This window comes from Cervus canadensis, chromosome 1 (assembly GCF_019320065.1).
Source record: "Cervus canadensis isolate Bull #8, Minnesota chromosome 1, ASM1932006v1, whole genome shotgun sequence".
Classification (NCBI taxonomy): domain Eukaryota; kingdom Metazoa; phylum Chordata; class Mammalia; order Artiodactyla; family Cervidae; genus Cervus; species Cervus canadensis.
Window position 1 is genome coordinate 108,203,119 of NC_057386.1, and position 16,129 is coordinate 108,219,247.

The 16,129-nt window shown below is 55.2% G+C and overlaps 1 protein-coding gene across 2 annotated transcripts in view; it reads right to left on the reverse strand.

The window, feature by feature from the left end:
• The window catches only part of YPEL1 (yippee like 1), a 12,883-nt gene extending 5,235 nt beyond the window's left edge, over positions 1-7,648 (reverse strand). Inside the window, exon 1 of one of the 2 annotated variants that reach the window (XM_043490316.1) lies at positions 7,448-7,648. The gene's annotated coding sequence lies outside the window, so the exon portion shown is untranslated. Of the gene's footprint in view, positions 1-5,382; positions 5,512-7,447 lie in introns of those variants that run through there. The other variant, XM_043490324.1, reaches the window with a different exon arrangement.
• Between the last annotated feature and the right edge of the window lie 8,481 nt (positions 7,649-16,129).

A 16,129-nucleotide genomic window follows, 5' to 3' on the forward strand; every position in this document is an offset into this window, starting at 1 on the left:
TCCCGGGACTCAGCAGTGGGAATGCTGCCCCGACCTCGGGACCTGACGTTTGCAGACGAGCACCTTGACTTCAGCAAAGTGTCACTGGAGGAGATTCAAGGATGTGCTTCAGACAGAAATGAAAGAACCAAGGAACCCACTCAGGTCCCAACTCCAGACTCCCCATGAAGGCAGGGTGCTGAGTGAAGAAGAGGCTACGTGCGCAGGAGGGCGGAGAGCACCGCCTCCCGGAGCGCTGAGATTTGCTCGGGACAGGTGCGCAAGAGAACAAGGCGGCGGCACGGTCGGAGCGGTGTCCAAGAAGAAGCTACGTGTATGGATTAAAGGTACATTCTGGTAAATGAAGGGCAGATGTAATTTCTGATGAAACGTGTGTACGAACAAGAAGAGCAGGTGTGTCACTTCCAAACGTGTGCAGGGAGGTGAGGAAGGAGGGAACGTGCCGGGGAAGAGCAGGAAGCCTAACCAAGGGAGATGGAGACCCAGACACTTCAGCGCGCAGGTGGGACGTAAGGGACTCATGTTGAGTCAAAGGTTTCAGACTACACAGAAAACAAACTTTATCTCAATGCTGCTTACAAGACACACACCTTAAATTAAGGCACAGCAAGAACAAGAAGGGAAAGCTGGAGCCTGGACGGCAGCCGCACAGACCTGTGGTCACAGTTACTTGCTGATGTGCGCGATTCACGGAAAGACGTTACAGTAGAGAGATGCGAATCAGAACCACAGCGATAGCGCCTCACACCTGTCGGAATGGCCACCAGCAAAGACCACAAATAACTAAGGCTGGAGACGAGGTGGGGAGGAGGGAGCCCGACTGCTGCTGGGGATGCGGACTGGTGCAGCCACTGTGGAGGACAGTGTGGAGGTTTCCCGAAAAACACTAAAAATACGGTGACCATATACCCTAGCAATCCCACTGCTGGGCGTGTATCCGGAGAAAACTAATTCAAAAGGATACATGCAGCCCAGCGTTCACATCAGCGCTGTTAACAACAGCCAAGAATGGAAGCAGCTGAGTGTCCTCTGACAGGGAGTGGGTGACGACGATGTGGGGGGGTGTCTGTGTGTACATACACACATACATACATGTATACACACACACAGACATACATGTATACACGCACACGCCTTTCATGATAGTGCCAGTGGCAGCGGCGTGGACTGACCTAGCCATCATCACATTAAGCAAAGTTAGAAAGACAAATGTGAGATACCACTTATAGGTGGAATCTAAAAATTGACACAAGTGAACTAATTTATAAAACAGAAACCAACTAAATGGATAGAAAGAGGTATTAAAATAAAAAACTATTAAATATGTTCATATTTCCCTTAAATAACAACATTTAATGGAAAAACTTCATTAAATGAAATAGCAGGGAGATAAGTAGCAAGTGTAAATCTTGTTATTTCATAACAGTTTCAAAATGTGTAAGTCTAAAATTGGAAAAACTTTGAGATAGATTTATAATCAAAATAGGACTAGTGATTGTAGTATATAAACATAGTGTACATAATGGTTTATATATTTTAGTATACTACATATAATTACATAGTATATAAGTATACAATATATATTCTTCTGCACTTTCCACTAACTGACAGAGCAATACAAGTGAGGGCAGATATATTTCATTTTGATGAAGAGACTGGAACTAAAACACATGCAGGAAACCGTCTGAGGACCAGAGACCCCAGCTCACTTACTGCACGCAGACATTCAGAGAACGTGACTAACAGCGCATCTCAACACACCGAGGGCTGGACTCAGCATGTTCTCAGACCAAAACACAGACTAGAAGTCAGTAATGAAATGTAGAAAAGTTCTCATGTGCTTAGAATTTAGGAAATATGCTTCTATATACCCATGTGTCTAAGAATAATGGAAATCAGAAAATATTTTGAACAATAAAATGGGCTTCCCTGATAGCTTAGTTGGTAAAGAATCCACCTGCAATGCAGTATTCTTAGGCTTCTCTTGTGGCTCAGCTGGTGAAGAATCCACCTGCAATGTGGGAGACCTGGGTTTGACCCCTGTAGAATGGAAAGGCTACCCACTCCAGTGTTCTGGCCTGGAGAATTCCATGGACCGTATAGTCCATGGGGTCGCAGAGTCGGACAGGACTGGGTGACTCTCACTTTCAAACAATAAAATAATTATCAGAACTTAAAGGGGACGCAGACTCTTACAGGACGGATGTTAGAAGACAGGTGGGATCAATGAGCTAAACACCCATCTTTAAAAACGTTGAGAAGTGACAGGAAAACAACCCCAAGAAAACATAAGGAAAGAAATAGGGAAGAAAACTAAGGAAAGAGACAAGGGAACATGGATCCCCTGTGGAGGATCAACAAGGCGGAGGCGCTGCTGTGAGCTCAGCCAGCTGCCGGAGACGCACATGGGCGGCGTCTTCTGTGGGCAAGACTCACAGGGAACAGGTGCTGCGGTCAGTTTAAGTCAACGTAGTTGAAGATGTGAACCACACAGAATAATTCCTGGAAAAAAGTTTAAAAATATGACTCAAGAAGAAATAGAAAAGCTGAATAATCCTGTCCACACAAAAGAAATCAAGTCACTGGTAAAAATTCTCCTCCTCCAATACACACACTGATAGCAAAGAACTTCCCTGGAGAAGCCAACTGCACCTCCAGAGAGGACTCCTTCCAACCTGGTGAGACTGCTTTCAGGGAAGACAAAGAGGAAGCACCTTCCCACCGTTTCATGTGACTTAACCTGACCCCAAACCCCTGCCTGGGGGGTCAGCACTTTCACTGCCGGGGCTCAGGTTCAATCTGTGGTTGGGGAACAGACCCCGCAAGTCCTGCGGCACAGCCAAAAAAGAAAAACAAGAATGGAATTCACTAAGTTTCTTCAAAGAAACCAAGATGCAAACATCCTATGTAATATTGACCAAACGGGGTCCAGCCCTATGTTACAGGACTCTACAATTAAGGTGACTTTATCACAAGAGTGCAAGATGATTTAACATTAGAATTTACCACCAGTTGTTCTATTTATCTCAATGGATGCCAAAAAAAAAAAAAGTTTGGAAAAATTTAATATCCATTCACAATTTAAGAAACATTCCATACAAACTAAGATTGTAAAGAGCTGTTTCGAGGCATGTACCAAAGAAAGAACCAAAACCACTCTTGGTAAACATCACTCACAGTGTTACAAGTTGGAAAGTATGGGGACTAAACCGGGAGCCTCTACACTGTCATTCAGCGCTCCCAGGGGCCCCAGCCAGCTCCACACGGCCGGAAGAGAAGCCTTGTGAGTGAAAGCAGGCCGGCACCCAGCACTGTAACAACAAAGGATCTGTGAGCAGATTCAAGACCCGAAACACCTTGCACACAATTCTGAGGGGCAAAAATACAGCCCTACATCCATAAAGAAAGCTGAGCACCGAAGAATTGATGCTTTTGAACTGTGGTGTTGGAGAAGACTCCTGCGAGTCCCTTGGACTGCAAGGAGATCCAACCAGTCCATCCTAAAGGAGATCAGTCCTGGGTGTTCATTGGAAGGACTGATGCTGAAGCTGAAACTCCAATACTTTGGCCACCTCATGCGAAGAGTTGACTCATTGGAAAAGACCCTGATGCTGGGAGGGATTGAGGGCAGGAGGAGAAGGGGACGACAGAGGATGAGATGGCTGGATGGCATCACCGACTCGATGGACATGGGTTTGAGCAAGCTCTGGGAGTTGGTGATGGGTGGGGAGCCTGGAGTGCTGCGGTCATGGGGTCGCCAAGAGTCGAACATCCATGGGGAGCTACAACATGGGAAGGACTATAGATACTGTGAATATGCATCTTCCTCAAAATCACTGTCGAATACAACTCAAGTCTCAATATAGGAAGCACCACACACAGCATAGGAGGTGTGTGTCCCCACCTGCAAGTGCAGATGAGCCCGGAGCCAGCGGGACAGACCGGGTCCCTGAGTGTCGGCGGGGGCGGGAGGCTTTCCTTGACCCTCTCAGGGCCCCTAGCCGGGTCTCAAAAGGAAGCAGTGACTGGACTGGCAAGCATTTATACCTTTCGGACCAGGACTCGGTCGGTTTGAGAAGAACTAACAGGGCCGGAAGGGTTTGGGCGGGGGTGGTCCAGGAGGGGGAGAACCCCCACCGGCCCCCCGCTTGGGCCCGGGCTCTCCACGCCTCCTGCTCTCTCGGACTCTCTCAGCTCACGGCGCCCGGGAAGCCGCAAGCCACACCAGGCGGTGTGTCCTGGGGGTGGGGGGCCCGCTGAGGGGGGCACCCCAGCCTCAAGCAGGAAGGAAAGCGCTCCCTGCCTGCAGGCCCCAAATCCGTCTCCGTGTCTTAACCTGAGTCTTCTCTGTATTTAAAGGAGCCTTAAATGTGGGACCTTCTCTTTTAGCCCTGGTAGCTCAACTTCAGAGCCCTGGGCCCCTTCCGAGGCAGAAGCGCGACTCCCGGTGGTCTGGGCAGAGACCGCCGGACGGCCTTCACCAAGCCCCGCCTTGAAACAGGCGACTGTGCAGCAGCCCACGCGTCTTCCTGCCTGGAGAACCCCAAGGACAGAGGGGCCTGGTGGGCCGCAGTCTATGGGGGCGCACAGAGTCGGACACCACTGAGCGGCTTTCACTTTTCACTCTTAGAACGGGGACACCCCTCGTTTCTAACTCCGAGTGACCTCTAACGGGGCAGGGCCGTTTAAATGGCATCTTGGGGATTCCCCTGGTGTCCCAGGGGTTAGGACTAGGCACCTCCACTGCAGGGGCGAGGGTTCCGTCCCTGGAGGGGGAGCGAAGACCCTGCACGCCGTACAGCCAAGAAAACAGTGACAGCCTGCCAAGGCTTTTCTGTTTCTTTGAGTTTCTCCGGGTGTAGATGGCCTCCCACATACTGCCAGGCCCCCGGAGGCCCCTTCCCCCGGAGCGCCGGGCCCGGTCCATCCTCGGCGCCCATGGTCACCCTTCAAAGGCCGGTGTGCGTCCTGCCCTCCCCCGCACTGCCCCCGGGGGGCCCAGCGGAGCAGGGGCCTGGCCTGGATCTTGGTCACAGAGAAGCGTGTTGTGATTTAACCGGCCTTTCGGGCTGGACGTCCCCGAGGCCGAGTTCTCCGGCCACCAGTACAGAGTGCTCCTCCAGGAGACCTGCTGACAGGTCAGGACCCATCTTAGCACCTGAAGGGCAAACGCACCTCCGGCCTCACTGCTGTGGCCGCCGTGTCCCTGGGTTTGGGGAGCAGCCACCATCCCCCCAAGATGCTAGTGTGGGGTAGGTTTTTAGAGCAAAAACAACATTCTGGATTCCCGAAGTTTTCCTCCTAAAATAAGCATGGATATTTATTTTGAGAACATGAATCAGGCCCATGTCCATATGGTGCTTCACCATTCCGAAGACAAACCTGAGCAGCAGAACCCGAAGCGAGCAGCTGACTCCCGGGAGGGCGTGGGCTCCGGCCCCTCTGGCCTGCCACGGGTTCCTGAGTCCTCCTGAGTCCTGCCTGCCAGCCCCGCCTGCCTGCCTGCTGAGCAGTGCTGGCAGGGAGCCTTTCTTTTCTAAGAGCCTCTGATACACTGTTTTAATTTCTCCCCCTAGTAACTAAGTGTCCTCCGGTGCCTCCTAGCAGAGGTCGCCCACTTTCAGCTCAGAAGGGAAGACATAGGCAGGGCTGGCCTCTTCAGCTCCAAGAGGCAGGAAGGACGCTGGGACCCTTGGCCAATTTACGAACCTCATGCTGGGTAAAACATCAAGCACCTCTTTTATCGAGGAAGGGATAGGAAAAACCAGAGACAGAGAGAGGAGTCTGAACAGGGCTGGTGCTCAGCAGAGGGTGTGCAGCTGAGGGGCGGGGCGGGGCGGGGCGGGGCCTCGGTCGGACCAAGACTGAGCCAAGCCAGAGGAGGGGCGGCTGGGGGGCCTCAAGCCAAACTGGTGCCCGGCCTGTAAAATGGGCCCAGGCGCCCCGAGAATCGCTCCAGGACTCGGTAGCCTGTGCGGCGGCCACGGGCTGTGTCCACGCCTAACAGCGCTCACAGGGACCCCTGGGCCTGAGCCCTCCTGGGAGTGGACGTGGCCTGACTCCATGGCCAGCGACAGGCCTTCAGCAGAGCCAGTGTCGCCCAGCAGCCAGCTGGACCACACCCTCCCCACTGTGCTCCCTGGAGCCTCAGCCTCCGGGGACCTGGCGTCCAGGGCTTCCTCCGTCCTCGCCTCTCTCCCCACTCCTGCAGGTTTTGCTGATCAGCCGATCGAACCACTTTCTAAAAATTTAAAACCAAACAACTCTGGAGTAAAGTGTCAGAGATGAGGAGGAGGACTTCCACTGCTTCTTCATATTTGAAACTATGTTCCACTCCTCAGTTTTCCGGGAGGAAAAGACACTCTGTGGCAGGTCCTTGTCTGTACCCACCTCGCCCCACCCCCGAGGATCCTGGTGGGCCCTGAGGAAGGCAGGAAGGGATCAAAGGCTCTCGACATAAAGAGCTTTATAAAGGCAGGTACTTTTATCGGTTTTTAATTTTGGCAATCTCACCATGGCCACGCTGGGTGATAGCGTGGGCACAGCGGGTAGAGCGCAGGTTGGGACGGATTGGACTACCTTTGCAACTCTTGTGTAAACATAAAGTTGTTCCAAAATAAGAAGCTGATTTCAACTCAGGAAGACTCAAACATATGGGTAATCAAGATCACTCAGTGCCCAGGTGCTACCTTGTTACAGCCCTGCTAAGTCGGGGCTGCCCCTGGGCCTAAGGCTCCCGGCACGGAGAAGACACCTGGCTCCTAAGATACAAGCGGGAGGCCCGAGCTGGCCTGCGTCAGACCAGAGGCCCGGGCAGGGTCGCAACGCTCAACACTGGGAACGGGCCAGCTACTGCCCGGGGCGGGGCTCGGCCGGCGTGTCCACCTCCGGGGAGCAGAGAGAGGCCGCGGGGACCCGAAGAGCGGAGGAGCCGCTTCTGAGAGCCATCCCCGGAGGGGGAAAGAACATTCTTGGCGCAGAACAACAGGTTGAGGTGTGTGTACGCTTCCACAGAAAGAAGGCACCCAGCGGCTCAGAAAAAGCCGGGGGTGGGGATACCGCGGTCCACCTACCACGGAACCGGGCCCAGTCCCACCCAGACGGGCCAGACCGGGACTCGGGCCGCCCAGGGGTCGGGGCTTGGGCAGTGCGCCCCGACGCCCGGCGGGCGCCGCACGGGCGCGATTCGTTTCGGCCTCGCCCTGCACGAGAGCCCTTCGGTGCAAACGCGGGGGCCTCTTTTGTCCCCGCCGCCCCCCGCCTCAGCCGCGACCCTGCCTTCGGGGGAGAAGCCTGTTACCCCAAGGGCGGGCGGCTGCGCCCGCACCTTCTCCGCGGCGGGGCGGGGTCGGAGGCGGCGCGCCCGCCCCAAGTCCCGGGCCGCGCCGAGCCCAGCGGCCCCCGCCCGCGACCGACGCCGCTCGTCCCCCGGGCCCGCCCTACTCACGGCCGCCCACCGCTCCGCGCCCCGGCCCGCAGCGCCCATCGGCCCGGCCTCGCTCAGCGCGGGCGCGGCTCTCCGGCGGCCCCGGCGCGGCCCGGGACGCGCTGCGGCCGTTGGCGCCCCGGCCGCGCGCGAGGCATTCCCGCCGCCGCCCGCGGGCCGCCTGCCCTTTGTTTTGGAGCCGCTGCTCCGCCGCGCCGCCGTTAACGGCCTCGGAGAGCGGCGCCCTCCAATCAGCGCGCGCCCCCGCCCCGGACCCGCCCCGCGCCCGGCCCGGAGCACCGCCCGCTGCCCGTCGGCCGGGCAGGGCGGGGCGCACGTGCTGCGGCGCGCGCCGCACGCCCATTGGCCGGCCCAGCCAGAGCGGCCTCGGAGCCTGCCAGTGAGGGCCGAGGAGCGCGGGGACGGGCCCGCCGAAGGCGGGGCGGGGCGGGGCCGGCTCCAGGCGGAGCGCGGCGCGCAGGCGCGGGTTCACCGGGACTGGAAGCTGGGCCCGCAAGTGTCTCCGACGGTCGGAGGCCGGCGCTGGGCGCCCTGCGTCCTCCCGTTCTTCCCGGGATGCACGCGCAGGTTGGCCCAGGGCACGCCGGCTCATAGCGCCGGGGGCCGGCGGAGAGGGCGCGAGCCGGGCGACTTGGTCGGACCCACTCGAAGACCTCGTCCCGCGGTGGGTCCTCAGCGTCGCCTCCCTGCCCCACTCCAGGCATCCCGGGAACTGCTGACTTGAGCGCCTCGATGTAGACGTGACCCGACGGGAAGTCCCGCACAGCCCGCCGCCGACCCGCGGCCGCGCTCCGTCCTCCAGGCTTCCCCGGAGGTTACTGTGTGGATCCCAGGGCCCTTCTCCCTATCAGCACCACCCGCATGGTTGAGGTCACAGCACAGAATCCCTTTCTATACAAAGTATTGTGAAGTCAACTGGGCCCTAGGAAGCATCACTATGAACAAAGCTGGTGGAGGTGATGGAATTCCAGCTGAGCTATTTCAAATCCTAAAAGATGGTGCTGTGAAAGTGTTGCACTCAATATGCTAGCAAATTTGGAAAACTCAGCAGTGGCCACAGGACTGGAAAAGGTCAGTTTTCATTCCAATTCCAAAGAAAGGCAATGCCAAAGAATGTTCAGACTGCCGCACAATTGCACTCATCTCACATGCTAGTTAAGTAATGCTCAAAATTCTCCAAGCCAGGCTTCAACAGTAGGTGAGACGAGAACTTCCAGATGTTTAAGCTGGATTTAGAAGAGGCAGAGGAGCCAGAGATCAAATTGCCAACATCCACTGGATCATCGAAAAAGTAAGAGAGTTCCAGAAAAACATCTACTTCTGCTTTATTGACTATGCCAAAGCCTTTGACTGTGTGGATCACAACTGGAAAATTCTTACAGAGATGGGAATTACCAGACCATCTGACCTGCCTCCTGAGAAACGTATGCAGGTCAAGAAGCAACAGTTAGAACCAGACATGGAACAACAGACTGGTTCCAAATCTGGAAAGGGGTAAGTCAAGGCTGTATATTGTCACCCTGCCTTTTTAACTTATATGCAGAGTACATCATGTGAAATGCCGGGCTGGATGAAGCACAAGCTGGAATCAGGATTGCTGGGAGAAATATCAATAACCTCAGATATACAGATGACACCATCCTTATGGCAGAAAGTGAAGAGGAACTAAAAAGCCTCTTGATGAAGGTGAAAAAGGAGAGTGAAAAAGCTGACTTAAAACTCAACATTAAAAAAACAAAGATCATGGCATCTGGTCCCATCACTTCATGGCAAACAGATGGGGAAACAGTGAGAGACTATTTTCTTGGGCTCCCAAATGGCTACAGATGATAGCTGCAGTCATGAAATTAAAGGACGCTTGCTTTTTGGAAGAAAAACTATGACAAACCTAAACAGCATATTAAAAAGCACAGATATTACTTTGCTGACAAAGACCCGTATAGTCAAAGCTCTGGTCTTTCCAGTAGTCATGTATGGATGTGAGAGTTGGACCTTAAAGAGGGCTAAGCGCCGAAGAATTGATGCTTTCAAGTTATGTTGGAGAAGACTCTTGAGAGCCCCTTGGACAGCAAAGAGATCAAACCAGTCAATCTTAAAGGAAATCCACCCTGAATATTCATTGGAAGGACTGATGCTAAAGCTGAAGCTCCAATACTTTGTGAAGAGCCTGATCAAAGGAATCTTGAAAATTCACAAGAAACCCCTTTGGAAATGGAAGGAGACCTGAAAAGCTTACTAGCTCATGAAAACATTCAAGAACCATCTTCAGGACACTTTGCACTGACTGGGCTCTGTGGCAGGAAGCAGGGAGCAGGGCTTCCTGATGGGAAGAGCCAACTCCTTGGAAAAGACCCTGATGCTGGGAAAGATTGACAGTGGGAGAAGGGGACAGCAGAGGATGAGATGGTTGGATGCATCACAGCTTGATGGACATGCGCGTGAGTAAACTCCAGGAGAGAGAGGAGGACAGGGAGGCCTGGTGTGCTGCAGTCCATAGGGTCGCAAAGAGCTGGACGCCGAGTGACTGAACAGCCGCATAGCTCGCCTGGCAGTAGCTGGTGGCGCCCCTGGTCTGTTCCCTTGCCGAGATGTATCCACAAGGCTCCCACCGGTGGTGGAGCACATTCACCCGGCCCCGTGCCCTGTCCCTGCCTCCACAGACCCCAGTGCAAAGTGTCCTGAAAACGGTTCTCGCCTCTTTTCATGAGCTAGTAGATGTTTCAGGTCTCCTTCCAATGGAAGGAGTTTCTTGTGAATTTTCAAGGTTCTGTGTCTGAAATATTAGGCTATGGGTGTTTTCACTATTGCCAGTCCTCTTCTCAGCCAGTCCTCTGTTGAAAAAAAAAACACAAAAAAACCTTATTTTCATGTGAGCCAAAGTTAATATAATTTTGTATCCTTTTTCTTTTAGGTCATTGTAGTTGTTTGTTTTTTCCCATTGCAGGTTTTTTTTTTTTTTTAAATAGATATTTTTACTGGCTCCTCAATATTAAACTTAACAAATATCCAACTATGAGGGGTGGTTGGGTCCCTCGATTAGTTCTGCACCATTTCTTCAGACCTTTTCATTCTTTGAAAAATTTAGCACCAGATCCACTGTTTGTCTCTGCATTTTACTTCCTGGCTTCCTACTTGAGACACACCTTTCCTTAGAATCGAAGTGAGAGCTGTGTGTGCATGAATCACGGCCGATCCACGGCGCCCTGGCATGTCAGCTCGCGGGCCCTTCTCCTGCAAGGGCCTTATCCTCTGTGCAGCTGTGGACATGGACCCCCTTGCTGGCCACTGACCCAGCGCCTTTCACATGTTTTTACCTAGGACCACACTACAATTTACACTTTATGGGTACAGAGTTTCTGCTGGGGATGAAAAACCGAGGGGATAGTTGCACAAGACTGTGAATTCACTTAACACCGCAGAATTACAACACTTAAGGATGGTTAAAACGGCAAATGTTACGTTACTGTACTTGACTACAGTAAAAAAAATTGTGCAAAACACATTCTCCACGGTGGTCCAGTGCCCACACGCCCAGGATGGCTCTCAGGATGCAATCGGCACTCTGCAAGGCCCTGATACTTTCCATCCTTATTTCTCTTAACCACAGCGCCCACGTGACCGCGTGGTTTCCCGAGCCTGCCATCTGCCACGGCCCGCGGGCCGCTCCCTGCCTGGTGCCCACCCTCCCACCCTGGACGGCGGGCAGCCCGCCCTGCCCCACCGCGGCCGCTGTCGCCGCCCCCGGGGGCCCCGCACCTGCCCGCCCTCAGCCCCCTCCTCACGCCGCTCCATGGGTGGCTGGGCCGCTGGGCTCCAGGCGGTGCGGTCGCCTGGGGCCCTGGCCCTGCCGCCCCGCCGCCTGTGCCCGTCCAGGCCCCCTTCTCGGACGGCGCCCCTCCTCGCCCCTGTCCCGTCCCGCTCTCAGCCCACTCTCTGTCCGCCCCCCGCCCGTCCATGTGTGCCCGCCTGTGCACACGTCTTGTCTGCTGCCTCGTCATGGCCTCGTCGCTGGGTGGGCCCACGGTTATCCCCCCCACTACTATTGGTACGCGTCCCCGGAACCCTGCAGAGCGGGCGGCTTCTCCTACTCCGAGGTTCCCAGCCCCCTGCTCCCCTCGCCAGACCTGGCTCGGGGCTCAGCCTTGTCTGAATGGACGGTCACCTTCCTGAACACATTCTCACTCGGGCCCAGGCTCCAGCCTCCCCCCCGCCCCCGCCCCCCGGCCTGGTGTCCCTGGCTCCCCCACCCTCCTGAGGCTGAGACGACTTCCGGCCCCCCCAGCCAAGCAGTCCAGGCTCCCGTCCACTTGTACCCCCCGGGAAGTCCACGAGACCTCCAGCTCCGCAGACCCTCCATCAAACTGCCGCCTCCCCCACCTCAACAGAAGCTGCCTCTGTCCCAGCACCGCCCGGGCCCAGGGCTCCCCTCGCGCGCCTCCGTCAGGCCCCGGCCCCGTGGCCTCGGGCTCAGGCTGTGCCTCCTCTATTCTGTTCTCTGCAGACAGATGCTTTGAGGACCTCCCCCAGATCAGCCGCCTCTGGAAGCCGCCAGGAGCATTCTGCCTCGCTCTGACCGAAAGCCAGGGTCCCTGCAGCAGCTGACCCCCGGCTCTCCGAACTTCCTGCTTCCGTCCCCGGGAGCTCAGAACCAGCTGGGCCTCGGGACGGAATTTCTGACGCTAACTGCGGGCTTGGGGTCTGCAGGATGATGACCCTCAGGTGGCCACTCCTGGAAGTGGTCACAGTGTAAGCAAGGGCTCGGTCAGGTGGGTGTTCACAGGCTGAACTCTGTCCAAATGTGGGTGTGTGGAGAGGGGGTCTTTAGCAGAGAGTAGATTAAAAGGGGACTTTAGGGGGTTGGCTCTCACGCAGTCTGACCGACGTCCTTCACGAGGAGGACATGGAGACACAGAGGTGATACACAGGGTCACAGAAGACGATGACCACCCACAAGCCAAGGAGCGGCCTCAGGAGGACCCGAGCCAGCTGACACCTTGGCTTCGCACTCCCAGCCTCCAGGCCTCCTCACATGAACCTACTGCTGAAGCCGCCTGGCCTGCAGGGCTTTGGTAGGTGGGCCCGGCAGGCAAACAGCCTGGGCTTTGGGGACAGAGACCACGAGCTGTCCTCCAGAAGGCCCCGCTGGTGCCCAGGACCCCTGGCTGGCCTGACCCAGCAGCCTGCGGGGGTCTTGGAGGCTGGCACCCTCCGCCAGGCGAGGGATGGGGTCTACAATCTGAGCGGCTGATGGCTTCCCGGGTGACAGTCAAGCCCGTTAGAAGTAGCTGCTGTCGGCATAGCAACCATGAGCCATCTCGTGCACTTTCCAGATTAAAAAAGCTCCCTGCTTCAGGACTGAGGGGAGAAAGATGTAAAAGCAGAGATGAAACTGAGTTCCCAACGGGAGCGGTTGCCATGGTGCCCTGCTGGCCCTGGAGCGTGTCAGCTGCCGTGGGGGTCCCTCCCTTCTTGGGGCAGATGAGGGTCTGAGAGGCAGTGCAGACCAGCCCCCCACAGTGCGGGAGGGACATCGCAGCTGTGCTTTACCTAGAGAGGGGAGTGAATAATGAGAATTCATATTTTGAGAATGACTATACGGCCAATATACAGAGCTGCTCAAAATCTAAACTCTCTGGCTGAGGATTTGTTTCAAACGTTTGCTGAAATGCAGTGTGTCTGAGGTGGGGTCTAAGGTCCCACGTCTGAATGTTGGATTGTGGGAAAAGACACGTACCATCCCGTCTGCCATCTTATCCCAGAGACGCTGCGTCTGAACCGGCCCCGGGGGACCGCGGTGCGGCTGTTCCAGGGTCTGTATGCTGTGCGTCAGGCCTTATCAGAGCCTTTCTTTGTGCCGGAGTCTGAGGGAGGAGGCAGCTGGACCTGAATGAGCAAGGCATGCGGCTGCCACGCGGGAACACCCTGGCAAGGGGAGGAGAGAAGAGGTGACGCGGCTCCAGGGCACTGGGCGGGGCGCCCCCCACTTTGCCTGTCACCGGGGTGGGGGCCTGGGGGCGGGCTCGGTGGAGCAGCGTGGCGGAGGTGGGTGAGGACACGCCACCGCGGCCGCGTGCTGAGTTGCTGCGGCCTTTCCCTACTGACCTGCTCTTACAGGTCATGCTGCCAGGCAACTTCCCTGGAGGTCCAGCGGTTAACTGTCTGTGCTGCCACCGGGGTGGGTTCGATCCCTGGTCAGGGAACTAAGATCCCCCGTGCCATGCAGTGCACGCGGCCGGAAGTCAAAAAAGTTAAACGAACCGACAGACCATAATGCTGGGCAAACACCTCTGTCCATGTGGCTCTTCGCCCTAGAATTACTGTCTGGGGCGAAAAAACCCAGTCATGGAATTCCGGAGCTAAAACACACCTGCTGATTGGCTCTGTCCCTCTCCGGGGGTGTTCACCGACAGCTCACGAGCACGGCCTCACAGCCTGGCATGTTTGGCTTTTGTCACTTTGCTTTTGCTAAAACGAACCAAACCAGAACAACAAAACCCCTAGGAAGTAGGGCTTGCATGAAGCAGCCCTCCATCTTGGCTTTAATTCACATGTCCCTACTTACTAATGGCACGGGATACTTCTCCTCATTTAGCAGACAAAGTTCTTCGACCACCTGTCAGTTGAGAATGAGGCAAGGTGTTTGTATTTCTGAGGCTCTTTTGATGTGGTGGAATAGACTTTTCTTCTTGGGCCCCGTGGGCTCACCTGCACTGTGGTCCTTACGCATCGGTGTTCACATCGGATATGGAGATATTTCTCTCTAACCCACTGGTTTGTCCAAAATACGACTGAATAGTTTTTTGCAGCCATTTTTCCAGTAGTCGTATACGGATGTGAGAGTTGGATCATAAAGATGGCTGGGCGCCGAAGAATTGATGCTTTTGAAGTGTGGTGTTGGAGGAGACTCTTGAGAGTCCCTTGGACTGCAAGGAGATCAAACCAGTCCGTCCTAAAGGAAATCAACACTGAATATTCATTGGAAGGACTGATGCTGAAGCTGAAACTCCAATACTTTGGCCAGCTGATGCGAAGAACTGACTCATTGGAAAAGAGCCTGATGCTGGGAGGGATTGGGGGCAGGAGGAGAAGGGGACGACAGAGGATGAGATGGTTGGATGGCATCACCGACTCCATGGAGATGAGTTTGAGTAAGCTCCGGGAGTTGGTGATGGGCAGGGAGGCCTGGCGTGCTGCAGTCCATGGGGTCTCAAAGAGTCGGACACGGCTGAGCGACTGAACGGCTGCTAAGCCGACAGCCTGCACTTCTGTTCCTGACTGTTGGTTTTAGTGTCAACATGTGAAGAGCTTGGAAGTCATCTGCTCTCACAATAAGAAAAAAGCTGAATGTCCTGAAGCTCAGTGACTCCTCCCAGACCCATTGGAGAGTGGAGGTCACAGCAGAGTTCCCAACCCCACAAAGTTCAAGAGAGAATCACCGGTCACCAGCAGCAGCCGGGGACTCGCAGGACCCAAGGGACCCCATCAGTGGTGACACCGAAGAAACGCTGGAGGCTGAGTGGACTCGTTTGAGTTAAAAGCTCAAGGGGACCCGTCTGAGGGGGCCCCACACTCTCCCGAGTTTTCCCTCAAGCAGCGCACCGGGTTCTCACAGTGAAGACGGGAGCAACACCCCCTTGTGTGTGACTGGAAGGGCAGCACCCATCGTGACACAGGCTCGGATGGTCCTCCACAAGCAGAGCCAGCAAGCAAGGGGGAGGACATTCTCCGAGCTCCATACGACACACAGGAAGGGCAGACCCGGCGGCACCTCCCGAGCCTCGTGGCCTCACTGACGGGGGCGGAGAAGCCCCGAGAAGCACTCGTGAGGGTCACGGGCCCCTGAGGAGATGGACACCTAGTCGTGTGATCAGGAAACAGTCCTCCGTCCTCTGCGTCTTCCGCCCCATTGACGGGGTCCTGTGTCTGCAGACGATCACCGCTCAAGGAGGAGTCTCCAGGGGAACCCAGGGACAGCGGGGGGACAAGGCCGGGATCCTGGAGGACGGCTCAGCTTGACACTTACAGCTGAGCAGACGGTAAGCGGAGCCGCACTTCCAGGGAGAAAAATGTAAAAACCTCACACTAAAAGCTCCGTCCACCCCAGGTCTACTACCCAACAGATCCACTACACTGCCTTTTAGCAAAAGGTTACCCGTGCATTGGAGAAAAGGAAAGACACAGTCTGAAGAGCAAAGCCTCAGAACCAGCCCAAGACGTGGAGAGGTTCTGGCCCCACGGGACTGGGAATTCAACACACCTATGGTTACGATGCTACGGTCTCTACTGGAAAACGTGGGCAACGCACAGGAGCAGGTGAGTGTCAGAAGCAGAGAGACAGAAACACTAAGCAAGAATGGAAGGAAAATTCTAGGGGAGAAGAACCTCTCAGCTCTAGACTGGACATCACTGGGTAAAGAGTCAGTGAACCTGAAGATACGCCTCTAGAAACTTCTCAAGGTAAAACTTTAACAGAGAAAAAACAAGTGGGGGAAAAAAAAAAGGAATCAGAATGTTCAAGAACTGTGAGACAATTGTAAAAAAGTGCAACGTGTTCACAATAAGGATTCCAGAGAAGGGAGCAGAGAAAAGGGTTAAAGGCGTAATGGCTGAGAGTATTCCAAAATTCATGACAGGAAACAAACAGTAACTGCAGGCATCTCGGACGGCAGGGGCGGGTCAACA